The sequence below is a fragment of the Chiloscyllium punctatum genome, chromosome 40 (genome assembly GCF_047496795.1).
Source record: "Chiloscyllium punctatum isolate Juve2018m chromosome 40, sChiPun1.3, whole genome shotgun sequence".
Lineage (NCBI taxonomy): Eukaryota > Metazoa > Chordata > Chondrichthyes > Orectolobiformes > Hemiscylliidae > Chiloscyllium > Chiloscyllium punctatum.
The window spans coordinates 44,963,156-44,978,236 of NC_092778.1; positions in this window are offsets into that span (position 1 = coordinate 44,963,156).

A 15,081-nucleotide genomic window follows, 5' to 3' on the forward strand; every position below is an offset into this window, starting at 1 on the left:
GTTGCGGCCGGGGCTGGGACAGCCGAGCCTAAGGCAGCGGCTACCCCGGCATAGGTGCGGCTGGGCCCCGCGACCTTCGGGCTCGCCATCCTCTGCTGCCGGGTGTTGGGTTCGGCCTCCGGCAGCAGCAGTGGTGGAGGTTGCTGGGAGAGTCCCAAGCAGCGACAGTGGAGACCTGCCTCAGGTGACAACAGCGGTGGAAGCAGGCCTCAGGCGAGTCCCAGGTAGGCCCTCAGTCGCAGCAGTGTGGGGCAGACCTGTTGGGGAGGGTCCCCAAGGCAAGTCCCAGACAGCGGTTGTGGAGGCAGGCCTCAGGCAGCAGCAGCAGTGGAGGCAGGCCTCTGGCAAGTCCTGGGCAGGCCCTTGGTCACAGCAGTTGGGCGGGGGGCAGGCCTGTTGGGGAGGCAAGTCCCAGGCAGCCCCAAAATCGAGCCCAAGGCAGCAGCGGTGGAGGTGGGCCTCAGGCAATAGCAGCAGCAGTGGTGGTGGAGGTCCTGGGGAGGGGCCCCAAGGCGAGTCCCAGGCAGCGATGGTGGAGGCAGGCCTCGGGCAGCAGCAGTGGTGGAAGGCAGGCCTCTTCTCAGGCCACAGCAGCAGCAGCAGTGGTGGAGGTCCCAGGGAGGGGCCCCAAGGCAAGCCCCAGGCAGCAGCAGTGAGGCAGGCCCCAAGCAGCACCAGGGAGAGTCCTTGCACGTGTGCACACACACAGAGTCACAGCCCCACACTGATCCAATTCTCCACACAATGGGGGGAAAACACCCGAGTGGCCAGTGACAAGCACTGCCCTTCAAACCACAGGGCAGTGCTGTGTGATCAAAACAGTGAAGGGAGGGGAGGGACTAAATCAAAATAGAGTTGGAGGGAGAACTCCTTTTTTTTTCCTTTTACCCCCACACTACCACCTAACTGCGGTAGTGCTTATTTCTTCCCCAGCACCCATAGTGCGTGTGTGTGTGCAGGTGTGAGACACAGTGAAGGACACAAAGTGCACGAATCTTTATTCAATTTCCACCACCAGGAAGATAGGAAAAACACCCGAGTGGCCAGTGACAAGTACTGCCCTTCAAACCACAGGGCAGTGCTGTGTGATCAAAACAGTGAAGGGGAGGGTAGGGACTAAATCAAAATAGAGTTGGAGGGAGAACTCCTCTTTTTTTTTCTTTTTTTTAAATTAACCCCCACACTACCGCCTAAGTGCGGTAGTGCTTATTTTTCCCCAGCACCGATGGTGTGTGTGTGCAGGTGTGAGACACAGTGAAAGACACAAAGTGCACGAATCTTTATTCAATTGCCACCATCGATAGCATTTTATTTTCTTCACAGGGAATGCTGTGTGAGCAAAACAGTGGAGGGGAGGGGAGGGGAGGGACTAAATCAAAATAGAGTTGGAGGGAGAACTCCTCTTTTTTTTATTTGTGCAGGTTATATAACACAGTGAAGGACACAAAGTGCATGAATCTTTATTCAATTTCCACCACCAGGAAGATAGGAAAAAAACCCGAGTGGCCAGTGACAAGCACTGCCCTTCACACCAAAGGGCAATGCTGTGTGATCAAAACAGTGGAGGGGAGGGTAGGGACTAAATCAAAATAGAGTTGGAGGGAGAACTCCTCTTTTTTTTATATTTAACCCCCACACTACCGCCTAAGTGCGGTAGTGCTTATTTTTTTCCCCAGCACCCATGGTGTGTGTGTGTGTAGATGTGAGACACAGTGAAAGACACAAAGTGCACAAATCTTTATTCAATTTCCACCACCAGGAAGATATGAAAAACATCTGAGTGGCCAGTGACAAACACTGCCCTTCACACCAAAGGGCAATGAATCCCCTGTTTATTTATTTATTTTTTTTTTTTTTTTCTACACAGTGAATGACACAAAGTGCACAGATCTTTATTCAATTTCCACCACCAGGAAAATAGGAAAAACACCTGAGTGGCCAGTGACAAGCACTGCCCTTCAAACCACAGGGCAATGCTGTGTGATCAAAACAGTGAAGGGGAGGGTAGGGACTAAATCAAAATAGAGTTGGACGGGGAAATAATACACTCCACTCCCTGCAGCGCCCACCTCTCCCTGAACGACTCCAGGGTGTTGGTGGACACCGCGTGCTCCTTCTCCAAGGACACCCGGGCTCTAACGTAACCCCGGAAGAGGGGCAGGCAGTCGGCCCTAACGACCCCCTCCACGGCCCGCTGCCTGGACCTGTTGATGGCCAGTTTGGCCAGGCCCAGGAGCAGACCCACGAGGAGGTCTTCGGACCTGCCCTCCCTCCTCCGTACCGGGTGCCCGAAGATCAGGAGCGTGGGACTGAAGTGCAGCCAGAAACAGAGGAGAAGGTTTTTGAGGAAATCAAAAAGGGAGTGCAAACGCCCACACCCAATATATACATGGTCCACGGACTCCACAGCGCCACAGAACAAGCAGTTGGGCTGGGAGTCCGTGAACCACCGCAATCTGCGGTTGCAGGGGACTGCTGCGTGCAACACCCTCCACCCCAGATCCCCGAGAGAAAGGGGGAGGACTCCCGCGTAGAGAGCCCTCCACTGGGGATCTCCGCCGCCCGGTGGCAAATGGGCACGCCAAGGCGTGTCCGGACGGTGGATGAGGGAGAAGAGGTGGACGGTGTGCAGCAGCAGTCGATACAGGGCCTTCCTTTTTATATCCCTGAAAGGGACAAAATTAAAATTCCGGAGGCGGCTCAGGTTGTGGGGCACAGGCTCCCGCGGGAAGTACGGGACCTTGGGGCCAATGTGAAATTCCGTCCGGGCCGGGGTGAGCGCGGACGGGATCCCACCGCACACCTGAGCGTCCTCCAACCGGTGCACTACGTCGGGTCCGAGCACCGCCGTTTTAAGGCGTCGGATGGCGGTGGCCACGTACCGGACGTCTACCGCTGCCCTGCCAGCTATGTCCTGCGGCAGCGTCCAGCCCAGGCCCCCGGCACCCAGCACGTCCCCGACCCTGGTCGCCCTCGCCGCCACGGCCCTCCCCTCCGACAGCCACTCGAACCCGCGAGTACGGAGGTGCGGATTCCTGAGCAACGGCTCCCTGACGACAGCCGCTACTCCAGCCGGAGGGTAGGCGCGACGCGATTCGACCATGTTCCAGACAGTGATCAGGTCCTGGTAAAAGACAGGCAGCACCTTGAGGGCGACCTCCAAACCGTCACGGTCGACGAACAGGAGCTGCGTGTCGTAGTTGAGGTTACGCACCTGGCGGAAAAAATACGTCGCCAGGGCGCACCACCTAGGAGGAGGCTCGACGTAAAGGTATCGCCGCAAGGTCTGAAGGCGGAACGTCGCGACCTGGGTGCGGACGCACACCAGCGACTGACCGCCCTCCTCGATAGGGAGACTCAGAACCTGCGCGGCGACCCAGTGCATCTTTTTGTCCCAGAAGAAGTCGACCAACGTTCTCTGGATGTCAGCGACAAAGCCAGGAGGAGGGACCAAAGTGACCAGCCGGTACCACAGCATGGCGGCCACCAGCTGGTTTATGACCAGCACTCGACTCCTGTAAGATAGCACTCGGAGCAGTCCTGTCCAGCGGCCTAGGCGAGCCGAGACTTTGGCCTCCAGCTCCTGCCAGTTGGCCGGCCAGGATTCCTCAGCCGGGCTGAGGTAGACCCCCAGGTAGAGGAGATGGGTGGTACTCCAGCTGAACCCCCGTAACTCCTCCGGCAGAGAGTCCACCCGCCACGGACCGACCAGTAGTCCGGAACACTTGGCCCAGTTGATCCTGGCGGAAGACGCCGCCGAGTACACGGCCTGGCACTCGCGCATCCTCCCCAGGTCAGCCGGGTCGGTGAAAGTGAGGAGCACGTCGTCGGCGTAGGCCGAGAGGACCACCCCCGTGCCCGCGCCGCGCAGAACCAGCCCCGACAACCTCCTCCGCAAGAGGCGCAGGAAAGGCTCCATGCACAGGGAATACAGCTGGCCGGACAGGGGGCAGCCTTGACGCACTCCTCTCCCGAAGCGAAGGGGCGGCGTCAGGGACCCGTTAACTTTAACCAGACACTCTGCGGCGGCGTACAAAAGTCGGATCCGGGCGACGAACCGCGTCCCGAACCCGAACGCCCGCAGAGTCCCGAGCAGGTACTCGTGATCGACCCTGTCGAACGCCTTCTCCTGGTCGAGAGACAGGAAGGCGCTCGGCAGACCAGCCCGTCGACAGAAATGGATCAGGTCCCGGACCAGGTGGACGTTGTCGTGTATCCTCCGGCCCGGGACCGTGTAGGACTGGTCCGGGTGAATCATGTGGGCCAGCACGGAAGCCAGGCGAGAAGACAACACCCTGGCGAAGATTTTGTAGTCAGTGCTGAGGAGGGAGACCGGACGCCAGTTCTTCAAAGAACGAAGGTCCCCCTTCTTCGGCAGCAGGACGATGACCGCCCTGCGCCAAGAAAGGGGCAGCTGTCCGGCATTTAGACACTCCCCCAGGACCTGTGCGTAGTCGTTCCCCAGGACGTCCCAGAACGCCCTGAAGAACTCCACAGTCAGCCCGTCCAGCCCCGGGGTTTTGCCCCTCAAGAGCCGGTCGAGGGTGCCGGTCAGCTCCTCTAAAGTGACGGGAGTGTCGAGCCTTCCGGCGTCCTCCGGGCCGAGCTGCGGCAGGTCCTCCCACAGAACTCTGCGAGCGTCCTCGCTGGACGGATCCGGAGAGAACAGAGCCGTGTAATAGTTTCGGACGTGGGCCCTGATGCCCTCCGGATCCGAGACGAGGGACCCGTCGTCGGCCAGCAGCACAAGGAGCTGCTGACGGGTGCCGCGCCTTTTTTCCAGCGAGTAGAAGAAGGGGGAGCCGCGGTCCAGGTCATGCAGGAGCTGGATCCGCGACCTCATGTACGCGCCCCGAGCCCCGACGAGCTGCAGGTCCCGGAGCGCGGCCTTCTTCTCTTCGTACACCCCGCGCAGGGCCGGGTCCGCGTCGGGCTGACCGAGGCGTGACTCCAGGTCGAGCATCTCCCTCTCCAACTCCACGATCCTGGATTTCCGCCTCTTGGTCGACCCCCTCGCGTACTCCTGACAGAAGACGCGGACGTGAGCCTTGCCCACGTCCCACCATAGCCTCAGGGAGGGGAAGCTTCCCCGCTTCCTTCTCCAGCCGGCCCAGAAACGACGAAACGAGTCCCGGAACCGCTCGTCCTCCAGCAGCAGGTTGTTAAAGTGCCAGTACGCGGAGCCGAGCCTGGCGCCGAACGGAAGGAGTTCCGCCCACACCAGGTGATGGTCCGTGCACGACACCTGCCGCGTGGAGGACTTCGGAAAACAGGAGGCATACGCCCGCGAAACGTACAGGCGGTCGATTCTGGACGCTCCGACCCCAGGCCTCACGAAGGTGAAGGCGATGGAGTCGGGATGGAGAGTCCGCCAGACGTCCACCAGGTCGAAGGACTTGACCAAGTCCCCCAACCTCTTCCCCGACGCACAGCCAGTGCGGGCACCGCCGTGGTCCCTGCCCTCGAGGACGCAGTTAAAATCTCCCCCGAGGACGATGCACTGGTTCTCGTCGATGGAAGCGAGATGAGCGGACAGTTCTTGGAAGAAGCTCGCTTGCCTCGGCCCGGCCAGGGGAGCGTATACGTTCACCAAGTGAAGCACCGCGCCCCCCAGCCGAACCGTCAGGTGAAGCAAACGGCCTGGCACCGGCTCCCTGACCCCCAAGATCTCGGGCTGAAAATGCGGGGCCAACAGGATAGCCACCCCGCCAGATCTGCGGGTGAGGTGACTCATGTAGACCCCCCCTCGCCACTCCAGGAGCCAGGTGGCTTCGTCTCCCGGGGTAGTGTGGGTTTCTTGCAGGAAGCACACCGCATACCTCCCGTCCCGAAGGACCGAGAGGGTCTGGAATCTGCGCTGTGACTCCCTGCTGCCGTTGATGTTGAGGCTGGCTATAGTAGTCTCCATGTCGGAAGCATTGTGCTACCACCACCAGTACAGTTAAAAAACAAGTACAATTACTGGGAGGACGAGGGAGGGGCACAGGTGTCCCTCGCCCTCACCAGGAGTGCCCCCAGGAAGTTCCTGACTCGCTTTCGCTCGTTGACGTCGAGCCCAGGCGCCTGGCGAGCAGCGTGGGCCGACCAATAAACTTGTTCAAATGAGCTCCAGCGGTCGAGCGCCAGTTGGGCTCTATCCCGGCGACCTCGAGTTTCCTCGACAAATTCCCGGAGTTCCTCGAGGGGGATGAGGGGGAGATCGGCGGGGGGCACCTGGGACTCAAAAACGTCACTGCAGACGGAGTCCGCGTCGTCCCCGGTGTCCGCCACCGATCCCGAACCCTCCTCCGGGAGGTCGCCCTCGGTCGCCGACCCCTCCCCCACCGAGAGGATGGGGGCTGGTCCGGCGCCGCCAACAGGCCTCGAACCCCCGGCGACCCCATCCCCAGGGTCACCGGCGGTACCTTCCTCGGCGCACCCCGTCCCGGAACGCCCCGAGTTCGGGTCGTCGGGCGGCGGAGGCTCGGTGCCCCGCTCTCCTCCCGACACCGAGACGCCTGGCTCCTCGGGGAAAAGGTCATCCCCCAGGAAAAGGTCGTCCCCCAGGGCCAAGGCTCCCGGAAAAACAGTCTGGGAGGGAGGAGCGGGGATAACACCTACCTCCCCTCCGCCGCTCGGCGACCCAGTAAAGGGTCCTTTGTCGACGCCCGCACCGCGGCCCTCGTCGTCGTTGTTGGGCAGGCCAGGCCGCGGTGCGGGATCGTTGGGGGGTACCATGGGCCCGTCCCCTGGGGAGGGGCAGCGCCGCCGGCGCGCTGCAGGACTGTCTCTCCCCTCCAAGGGCCAGCCCCTTTTCCCCAGAGAGACGGGGGGATTTATGGGCCTTTCCCTCCCCGCCCGCCTTGGTGGTCATGGGGCCTGAGGCCCCTCCCCCCAGCCTTTCCCGGAATACGATTGGCTGGGGGAAGGCAGGGGGTGTGGCCAGGGTGGGGAGGGTCAACCGTGTCACTTCCTGCCCCGCCCCTGGTTTATCAGGTGACGGCGGGCGGGGCAGGGGCCCAGTTCCCTCTCCGGGGCCCGGAGACACGGTCGCTGCGGGAGATTGGGCAGCAGTGGTCCCCCCCAGGTTAGTGCCAGGGTGTGGCTGGGTGGGGCGGGGCTCGGGCCCGGGGTCCCCGGGGCCAGGTGTTGCAGTGCCCGGGGCAGGCGTTGCAGCCCCAGGGGTTTCTCCATCGGGGGGGGGGGGTAGATGTGGGGTCAGGGTCGGGTACGGGTTCGGGGGTTTGGGTGTGAGGGTTCCCGCGCCGGGGCGACGCTGGCACGGCCGCAGGGGCATCGTCGTGCCGGGGCGGGGCAGGTCGTGGGCTGGGTGTCGGGGATGGGGATAGGGTGGTCTCCCCGTGGGCGGGCCTGACGCGTCGCGCCTTCCTGAGCGCCTTCCGGCCGGCTGGACGCTCACCCCCCTCCCTGCCGGAGGCTGGAGGATCGGAAGCCTCCGGCTCAGGCTCCGGTGTCGGGGCCTGTGGTGTTGACTGTGGGGGAGGGGGAGTGGGTGCGGCGGCACCACCGTCAGCTGTTGGTGAGGGCTGGGCGGCCTTCTGGGTGGGGCAGTTTTTCCTGATGTGCCCCACCTCGCGGCACAGGTGGCACCGCACGCCGTCCGCCGTCCAGAAGGCGCGGTAGGCCGCACCTCGTGGAGGATGGTAAACGAGCCCTCCGTGACCTCCTCCCGGGCCAGGCAAATAAACACCTGGCGACGGAAGGAGTAGATGTGACGGAGGGCGGGGTCCTTCAGACCGAGCAGGAGCGGCTGGATCCCTGACCGGATCTCCCCCAAGGTGGTGAGGTGGGGGAGAAGGAGCTCGCTGGCAATGAAGGGCGGGACGTTGGAGATCACGACCCTCTGGGCTGTAACCTCCAGAGGGTCGACGGGCAAATGTGTCCCGCCCACAGCGAGCCCCCTCTCCACGGCCAGGTGGACCGCCTGCTCGGTCTTTAGGAAAAATACGGCCTTCCCGTACATCCGGGCCGCAGCGACGATGGCCAGTGGGCCGACCACACTAGCCATGGCCTTGCTGCAGGCCTCGATGCTCATGTTCAGGTGGGGATAGGCCTTGACCCCCAGGCGTTTGGTCAGGTGCCTGAAGGGGGTGTGGTTTGCAGCCGGGGTTGGGCCAGCCGAGCCTAAGGCAGCGGCTACCCCGGCGTAGGTGCGGCTGGGCCCCGCGACCTTCGGGCTCGCCATTCCCTGCCGCTGGTGGTGGTGTCGGGCCTCTGGCAGCAGCAGTGGTGGAAGTTGCTGGGAGAGTCCCAAGCAGCGAAGGTGGAGACCTGCCTCAGGTGACAACAGCGGTGGAGGCAGGCCTCAGGCGAGTCCCAGGTAGGCCCTCGGTCGCAGCCGTGTGGGGCAGACCTGTTGGGGAGGGTCCCCAAGGCAAGTCCCAGGCAGCCCCAAAATTGAGCCCCAGGCAGCGGTGGTGCAAGGCAGGCCTCAGGCAACAGCAGCAGTGGAGGCAGGCCTCTAGCAATTCCTGGGCAGTTCTCAGTCGTAGCAGTGGGGGGCAGGCCTGTTGGGGAGGGTCCCCAAGGAAAGTCCCAGGCAGCCCCAAAATCGAGTCCCAGGCAGCGGCGATGGAGACAGGCCTCAGACAACAGCAGCAGCGGTGGTGGAGGTCTGGGGAGGGGCCCCAGGGCGAGTCCCAGGCAGCGAAGGTGGAGGCAGGCCTCGGGCAGCAGCAACAGTGGAGGCCCTGGGGAGGGGCCCCAAGGCAAGCCCCAGGCAGCAGCAGTGAGGCAGGCCCCAAGCAGCACCAGGGAGAGTCCTTGCACGTGTGCACACACAGAGAGTCACAGTCCAAAACTGATCTGATATCTCCACACAATGGGGGGAAAACACCTGAGTGACCAGTGACAAACACTGCCCTTCACATCAAAGGGCAATGAATCCCCTGTTTATTTATTTATTTTATTATTTTTTTTCTACACAGTGAATGACACAAAGTGCACAGATCTTTATTCAATTTCCACCACCAGGAAAATAGGAAAAACACCCAAGTGGCCAGTGACAAGCACTGCCCTTCAAACCACAGGGCAATGCTGTGTGATCAAAACAGTGAAGGGGAGGGTAGGGACTAAATCAAAATAGAGTTGGAGGGAGAACTCCTCTTTTTTTTTTCTTTTTTTTTCTCCTTTTTAAATCCTCTGTTTATATATTTTTTTTTCCCTTAACCCCCACACTACCACCTAAGTGCGGTAGTGCTTATTTTTATCCCCTGCACCCATGGTGTGTGTGTGCAGGTGTAAGACACAAAGTGCAGAAATCTTTATTCAATTTCCAGCACCAGGAAGATAGGAAAGACACCCGAGTGGCCAGTGACAAGCACTGCCCTTCAAACCACAGGGCAATGCTGTGTGATCAAAACAGTGAAGGGGAGGGTAGGGACTAAATCAAAATAGAGTTGGAGGGAGAACTCCTCTTTTTTTTTTGGCCAGTCACAACTCCAGGGTGTCAGTAGACACCGCATGCTCCTTCTCCAAAGACACCCGGGCTTGAATCCCCTGTTTATTTTATTTTTTTTTCTGCTTATTTTTATCCCCTGCACCCATGGTGTGTGTGTGCAGGTGTGAGACACAGTGAAAAGACACAAAGTGCACGAATCTTTATTCAATTTCCACCACCAGGAAGATAGGAAAGACACCCGAGTGGCCAGTGACAAGCACTGCCCACAGGGCAATGCTGTGTGATCAAAACAGTGAAGGGGAGGGTAGGGACTAAATCAAAATAGAGTTGGAGGGAGAACTCCTCTTTTTTTTTTCTATCCCCGCACTATCGCCTAAGTGCGGTAGTGCTTATTTTTTTCCCCAGCACCCATGGTGTGTGTGTGCAGGTGTGAGACACAGTGAAAGACACAAAGTGCACAAATCTTTATTCAATTTCCACCACCAGGAAGATAGGAAAGACACCCGAGTGGCCAGTGACAAGCACTGCCCACAGGGCAATGCTGTGTGATCAAAACAGTGAAGGGGAGGGTAGGGACTAAATCAAAATAGAGTTGGAGGGAGAACTCCTCTTTTTTGTTTTTTTTTTTCTTTTTTTTTTCTCGAGGGTGTTGGTGGACACTGCGTGCTCCCTCTCCAAGAACACCCGGGCATGGACGTATCCCCTATTTATATTTTTGTTTTTTTTTTTTGTTTTTTTGTTTTTTTTTTCCTTTAACCCCCACACTACCACCTAAGTGCGGTAGTGCTTATTTTTATCCCCAGCACCCATGGTGTGTGTGTGCAGGTGTGAGACACAGTGAAAGACACAAAGTGCACAAATCTTTATTCAATTTCCACCACCAGGAAGATAGGAAAAACACCCGGGTGGCCAGTGACGAGCACTGCCCTTCAAACCACAGGGCAATGCTGTGTGATCAAAACAGTGAAGGGGAGGGTAGGGACTAAATCAAAATAGAGTTGGAGGGAGAACTCCTCTTTTTTTTTTTTTTCTTTTTAAACAGTGAAGACACTTACACAAAAAACAAAGAAAACTAGAATCCAAGGGCTAAGCCCTACCACAAAATGAACATTGTTCTTTTCTCAAAAAAAAGAGAAAAGAGTAACACACAGGCTGTAACCAGCCAGGGAAACAACAATCCCCTAATGAGAACTGAGTTTCACCTGAAACACATTGTGAGCATCAGGAGTTTAGAAATCAGTCCTCACTAAAAGGAATGCCAGTTAACAAACTGGCTAAATAATTCAGCCAGTTCAGGAATCAGGTTTTCCCCCACACCAACAGTAACATACTGACTGTAGCACCAACCAGCACAGAGTCAGTCCCCTAAACTGAAGAGACTCTGAATCTCCTGTTTATTTATTTATTTATTTTTTTCTCCTGTTTATTTATTTTTTTTTTTTTTATTAACCCCCACACTACCGCCTAAGTGCGGTAGTGCTTATTTTTTCCCCCAGCACCCATGGTGTGTGTGTGCAGGTGTGAGACACAGTGAAAGACACAAAGTGCACAAATCTTTATTCAATTTCCACCACCAGGAAGATATGAAAACACCCAAGTGGCCAGTGACAAGCACCGCCCTTCAAACCACAGGGCAATGCTGTGTGAGCAAAACAGTGAAGGGGAGGGTAGGGACTAAATCAAAATAGAGTTGGAGGGAGAACTCCTCTTTTTTGTTTTTTTTTTTTTTCTTTTTTTTTTCTCGAGGGTGTTGGTGGACACTGCGTGCTCCCTCTCCAAGAACACCCGGGCATGGACGTATCCCCTATTTATATTTTTGTTTTTTTTTGTTTTTTTGTTTTTTTTTTCCTTTAACCCCCACACTACCACCTAAGTGCGGTAGTGCTTATTTTTATCCCCAGCACCCATGGTGTGTGTGTGCAGGTGTGAGACACAGTGAAAGACACAAAGTGCACAAATCTTTATTCAATTTCCACCACCAGGAAGATAGGAAAAACACCCGGGTGGCCAGTGACGAGCACTGCCCTTCAAACCACAGGGCAATGCTGTGTGATCAAAACAGTGAAGGGGAGGGTAGGGACTAAATCAAAATAGAGTTGGAGGGAGAACTCCTCTTTTTGTTTTTTTTCTTTCTTTTTTTTTCTTTTTATTTTATTTTTTTTTTCCTTTAACCCCCACACTACCACCTAAGTGCGGTAGTGCTTATTTTTATTCCCCAGCACCCATAGTGCGTGTGTGCAGGTGTGAGACACAGTGAAAGACACAAAAGTGCAGAAATCTTTATTCAATTTCCACCACCAGGAAGATAGGAAAAACACCCGGGTGGCCAGTGACGAGCACTGCCCTTCAAACCACAGGGCAATGCTGTGTGAGCAAAACAGTGAAGGGGAGGGTAGGGACTAAATCAAAATAGAGTTGGAGGGAGAACTCCTCTTTTTGTCTGTCAGCCAGGGCTTTCTGATAGGACCAGATTAACAGCCCCAAATTAGTGAACTGATATTCTATGAGGTCTACCTGGCTGACTTCATTACAATCATTACAGTTTGCATTGTGAGTTACCCAAGATTCCTATGATATATACAATTGTTCTCAAGCATTAGCAGTTCAGTATTCTCATCAGTCTCCCCACATGCATTGCATAGAGTCTTTAAATTGTTTCAATCTCTTCATGGTATGGATTGTTGGCTGTTCATCTGAATGATGTTTCAAAAAAAAGTTGAATAAAGCACTTGAGAGATTAAAATGATCCAAGGATTTAGGGAAAAGCAGGAACAGACTATTGTGATGGATAATCATCCATGATTGCAATGAATAGTGAAGCAAGCTTGAAGGGTTGAATGACCTTTTATCCATGTTTTTATGCTTCTCTCTTCCTTCCATGAGTGTATTGTTCCCATGTCACTCATTGTTTCCACTGTACCCATTGTTGTTCCATTTCTTGTTCAGCTGCTGGACCTTTTGAAAGTGACAGTTGATCTGTGGTCTGTGCAGATCGTGAATTTACATCTTCCGAATCAGCCACCTGCTCCTGGGAAACAGTTTCTTTTGTATGTTATGGTGGTATATTTGGTCATTCACTTCCACTGCATAGGATCAAGGTAACAACTGCTCTATGCAGGCCCCAAGTCACTGCATGGGCTGATTCTCATTGAAAGTTTTGAAGGTTTATACTTTGACTCTGTAATTTGGAAGTTTGGAAGTCATTTCAAGTTGAAAGTTAGCTTTCTGCTGCTTTGCCTTGATTGTCATGAATGCCTGTTGCTGCTTCTGGCTTCAGTAGCTAGTTTGCTGTTCGAAGAGTAGTGTGGTTGCAGCAGTACAATGGTCTTTGGTCTGGAATACTTTTCATTTGTTCAATAGGTGTGTTTCTCCACTTAAGAGTGCCTTACATGCATCTATGCTATTTGATTTCTTTATGATCCCTTTGACAATTTTCACTGCTGGCTCAGCCTTTCCATTTGAGTGAAATTGATGTGGAGATGATGTGTGGTGTTGAATTTCCCAATTGACTAAATCCTTCTTCTTGTGAACTGAGAGTCATTGTTGCTCATCATAACGTCTGGAACAGCATAGCAACAAAGCACGCTTTCAGGCATTTGACAATCTTATTGATTCGGAGATGCCGGTGTTGGACTGGGGTGTACAAAGTTAAAAGGTGCTGGAAGAGGACAGCAGTTCAGGCAGCATCCAAGTAGCTTCGAAATCGACGTTTCGGGCAAAAGCCCTTCATGCTTTATTCCTGATGAAGGGCTTTTGCCCGAAACGTCGATTTTGAAGCTACTTGGATGCTGTCTGAACTGCTGTGCTCTTCGAGCACCACTAATCCATAATCTGGTTTCCAGCATCTGCAGTCATTGTTTTTACCCTGTACAAAGTTAAAAATCACACAACACCAGGTTATAGTCCAACAGGTTTAATTGGAAGCACGCTAGCTTTCTTATTCGTAGTGATTGAAGTGATCTGGTCTACATCCTAGTATAGGTAGTCTGCAGTGACAAGTTTGAAAACATCTTTCACCAATTTCATCTTTGGTATGTCTGAGAAGTCATTTGTCATCAGTGGTTCGGAGAGTAATTTGTCCTCTCATCACAAGTGTGGTGCCATCATATAGCCTCAACTTTACCTGCAAGGATTTCATTTGTGATCATCACTTTGAGCCACTTTGCATAGGTCTGTGATGTTGTATGTCACACTGGTGTCAATCTGACACTCCATGTTGCCTTGATATTCTCTTCATGCAATCATCATTCAAACAGTTACAAACTATTTATTACCCATCAAATTGTTGTGATTAGTCTTTGGCTGATATCTTTCCAGTGGTCATCTGTACCATCATTTTGAGCTTCCTTCTAACTGTACAACTATTTTGGCTTACACAATGTTTTAGTTGTGACTTCCTTTTTTTTCAGTATCTTGTACCAGGTTCAGGAAGATTCCTGTGTTCCTCTTTTAGTAGCTGTGCTCCTATACAGTTCTCCAGCACAGAATCTCAGCTCCACTCTGACACCATATGAAGACAGCACCATACAGTTTATGTGGGCATCACTAGTTAGATCAGCACATTGACCATCCCCAATTTCCTTTGGGAAGATCATGATGAACTGCATTCTTGAACCATGCAGGTCTTGGGGTGTAAGTATAGGAAGGAAGTTTGAGGATTTTAACCCTGCATCACTGAAGGAACTGGAATATAGTTCCAAGTCTTGGAGTGACTTGGAGGTAAACCTGTTGGTGATGATATTCCCATGCATCTACCACATGTCCTTCTAAATGGCAGAGATCATGGACTTGGAAGGTGTAATTGAAGAAAACAAGGTGAGTTCCTGCAGTGCATCTTTGTAGATAGCACACACTGCTGCCACCGTGCATCAGTGGTGAAGGATGTGGATGTAAAAGGAGGTGAAAGGGTGCCAATCAAGCAAGCTGCTTTGTCCTTTATGGTGTCAAGCTTCTTGGATATTATTGGAGCTGTATTTGTCCAGGCAAATGGAAAGTATTCCATTACACTCCTGACTTGTGTATTGTAGATGATGGACAGACAGTGGGGAAACAGGAGGTGAGATACTTGTTGCAGAATTCCTAGCCCCTCCAGTGGTTGTAGCCACAATATATATATATATAGTTAATCTATTACAATTTCTGGTTCATGGTAACCCCCAGGAATCAGTGATAATAATACCATTGAACATCAAAGGACAATAGTTAGATTATTGATTGCTGACAATGGCTATTGCCAGGTACTTGTATGGTGCAAATGTTAATTGCCACTTATCAGTCCAAGTCTGTGCATTGGTCAGGTTTTGCTGTTTATGGATCGCTTCAGTCTCTGAGGAATGATGTTGAACCTTATGCATCATCAATGAAGATCCCCAACTTCTGACACTATGATGCAGGGAAGTCAATTGATGAAGCAACTAGGTCTAGGACATGACCTTGTGCAATTCCTGCAGTGATGTCCTGAGTCTGAGATGATTGATCTCCAACAATCACAATATATTCCTTTGTGCTTGGTTTGACTCTAACACGAGAGAGTTCCCTGAATACTGTTGTCTCATTTTGTGAGGCTACTTAATGACACATTTGATCAAATACTGCCTTGATGTTAAGGGCTGGCACTCTCACCTCACTTCTGGATTTCTGCTCTTTTGCCCATCTTTGGAGCAAGTCTGTAATAAGGCAAG